The sequence below is a fragment of the Melospiza melodia genome, chromosome 4, assembly GCF_035770615.1.
Source record: "Melospiza melodia melodia isolate bMelMel2 chromosome 4, bMelMel2.pri, whole genome shotgun sequence".
In the NCBI taxonomy this organism is placed as follows: Eukaryota; Metazoa; Chordata; class Aves; order Passeriformes; family Passerellidae; genus Melospiza; species Melospiza melodia.
In genome coordinates, this window is record NC_086197.1 from 8,631,620 (window position 1) to 8,634,947 (window position 3,328).

A 3,328-nucleotide genomic window follows, 5' to 3' on the forward strand; every position below is an offset into this window, starting at 1 on the left:
GCTTGCTCTCCCTACAGGGAGCTGCTTGTTCCTGTCCCCACAGCAGGCTTCCCTCTCTGATATGGGCCACAGAATCTTTCTTTTCCATGCCTTGAAGGAGAGGGAACTTTTATAAGGAGAGAGGGAGGATTGATTAATTAGTATTTTAGCAGTGTTGACCATCATGACTTCTGGCTGAATTCAAGAGGCAAAATTAATAGCCCTGCGTTGAAGTGCTACAGAAGTTGAATACCAAGAAGTGACTGCTGAACATGAACACCATTTAAGACATTGTCATTTTTCTCAGGCAGCAGCACTGGAGGGACATTCTTTAAGAAATGGTGGGTTAAATAAAAAGGAGGACACAATTCTTGGCAATTTGAGAAACTTCTCTCCTTTTATTACTTCTTTTCACATATATATGTAGCTATTACTGAAGGGCAGCTCTACCAGGGTAGCTCAATTTATTTGGACTGAATTGTTCCCCAGGAGCGTATAAAAGTGACTGTGTAAAGAAAACTTTTCCAAAGATTCCTAAAACTTTCAGGAGTACGATGCTGTACAAGTTGAGGCACTTCAGAGCACTTACAATCTCTTCAATGCACTTCTGTGGGAATGCTCGAGAGATGGAATACTTAGTATGTCCAACATCTCTGTTTGCAAAACATCTTTATTTCAGATAGGGGTAGAGGAAAGACATCCTCTAAGATACAGAGGGTTAAATACAAAAAAAGACACATTTCAGGCAATTTGAGAAACTCATCTCCTTTTATTAATTTTACAAACGTTGATATTCAAACATTATTTAAAAGCACACAAATCAGTACAGTGGAGTAGGGACTAAACTAAGGGCAACTTTGCAAAGCGGTCAACAGTTAAGGGCTTCTAAAAGGAATGCTTATAAACAAGTCTATTTAAAGCTACAATTGCAACTACAAGTAAACCTATACCTACAACAGAACTAAAGCTACAATATAACTACAAGTACAACTAAAGATATAGCTATGGTTACAAGTACAACTTACAACTACAACTGCAGCTACAACTACAACTAAACAACTACATAAAGCCCCAAAAGCCTAAGTTGCTGTCTTCAAGGTGCTCCAAGCAACCTCTATCAGCGTCACTGTCATGTTTGGGGATGTACAGGTGGAGCAGGTTTCTGCCTCAAAGACTTGGTCAGCAGCACTGTTGGAACTGGAAGGTGAAGGGCAAGGCCATCCAGAGATGTGTCTGCACAGCGAATCCATGTGCTGCATCTTCCTTCCGCAGGAACAGGAAAGCAGCTTCAGGACTGCCAGTGACAAATGTACCAGCTATGCAGAGTTCGGGTGGCTGCCATCGGCTGTGACACCCCATCACAGCTCTGTGCAGGGAACTCCTCTCAGTGGCTGGAGAGCAGCACCCCGAGGCGAAATCGCAGCCGACCATAAGCTTGCCTTGCCTCTCTGTGGGCGGCCGGATCTCGGGCCAGGTGCTCAAAGAGGTTGGGTGGCACAACCCCTCGCATTGCTGGTGGCAAGCTGATCTCTGCAGGAATCCTCTCATTGCCCAGCACAAAGTGCCTCAGGTGTGTCAGCTGCAGGCAGCGGTCCAGGTACGCCATGATGTCCCACAGCCGCCGTGCAAATGCTCTCCTGTGCCACCGGGACAGAGGTACTGTGGTCAGCACGTGCATGACCACAGTCTTCCAGGTAGAGCTGGAAAAACCTGTGCCCCTTAGGATGCAGGTGAAGAGCTGCAGGCATTTCAGGTGCAAGCTCTCACACGGCAGCTGCCTGGCGATGTGCCGGAAGAATTTCGCCTCTGCCACAGCGTACGTCTCTGCTCACGCTGTGCTTGCAGTGATGGTGGCCTTGGTGGTCTGGCTGCTCACAAAGATGTCAGAGTCCCCTCGGCGCACCCCAAAGAGCATCTCCACTGTCAGGCTCTCGCTGCCTTTGCTTAGCTCCAATCGGCAGGACCGGCTGCAGGGCTGAAACACCACGTACCATGAGTGCCACTGAGGCACTTGCAGCCACAAGCTTCTCACCAAGTGGCAGAACCAGCGGGAGGTTTTTTCCACATCAAGGTAGGAGCCAGTGCAGAGCGTCTCTAGGAGGCTGCGCTTCTGCTCCCGCCGCAGCTCCTTCCGCGAGTGGTGCAAGAAGCACAATGGCTTCTCTTCCACCTGCTCCTTCTCGCACGTGCACACCAGCTCCACACAGACGTTGAAGGTCCTGTCTGCCACCTGCCCTGCACTGTTCGGCTCCAGGTGGAAGGCGTGCCCTGGTGGGGGATTCAGTGGGACCAGCACACGGTACACCCCATCCCAGTCACGGGGACTCCAACCCTCAAAGGCACTGCCCACTCCGATGGCTTCTTGAGGCACTGGGTAGAAGCTATTGCTCACGCTGTCCACAAAGACACGCGTCAAGCTCTCCATCAGCTCAGCTATTACTGAGCAGCCTCTCTCCAGGTCCTCCACAGGCCACTCTATGCGGTCCACTAAAAGGATTCCTTGTTCATTCCCCGCATATCGTGTCTTTTCTCTGTCTTCCATTCCATCACTGCCACTTTCTCCCTTGCCACCATCATGGTCTTCTTTTTCTCTGCTTCTCTGTTCACTGGCATCGCTGCTTTCCTGCACCTTCGCCTCCATACATTCTTCCCGTCCATCTACGCTGTCTTCACCTTCACGGACATCATTGTTGCTGGCCTCACTGCTCCTTCTCCTGCAGGTAAACCACAGGGCCAAGAGGAGCAGGACTCCAGCAAGGACCCAAAATGGCCACTGCTGCAGGGCACCAGAGAGCACAGCTCCCCAGCCCTTGTCCTGCTCCTCCAGCTCCTGCAGCAGCCGAGCCATCTCGTGGTCCAGCATCTCCTGACGCTCCTTCATTCGCCGGTGTGTGGCCTCATCCAGCCCATCCCCAGCCGGCTGGGGGTACTGGATCAGGCTTTGCACCAGCACGAAGATCATTGGTAGTAAAGCCATGGTCTGCAGGAGGACACACAGAAGGGGTTCAGTGGGGCCGGAATGGAGACAGACATGGGGCACAGCAGCCGCAGGGATGTGGCAGCAGGAAGGACAGGGCCCCCGGCAGCTGGCGGCTGGCCAGGCCTGCACCGCTGCCCCAGCAAGCACCGCGCCCTCAGCGAGGCGCTGCCGCCGGGGCCGGGCCCTGGGTGCGGGGGCAGAACGCACGGCCTGGTACCGGAGCTCCTGCCCCAGCCCTCCTGCAGCCCCTGCCCTCCCCCAGCCCTGTCTCCTCACTGATGTGCGCTCACCGCTTGCCCAGGCTCTACTGGGGCAGCGGCACCCGCTGTGGCCTTTTAGACCTGCCCCCATTGTGACACGGCCCCTGTG

The 3,328-nt window shown here is 53.0% G+C and overlaps 1 pseudogene; it reads right to left on the bottom strand.

Annotated features, from left to right (window-relative positions):
* Positions 1–1,363: 1,363 nt before the first annotated feature.
* LOC134417906 (inositol 1,4,5-trisphosphate receptor-interacting protein-like 1) lies at positions 1,364–2,956 on the bottom strand (annotated as a pseudogene).
* Between the last annotated feature and the right edge of the window lie 372 nt (positions 2,957–3,328).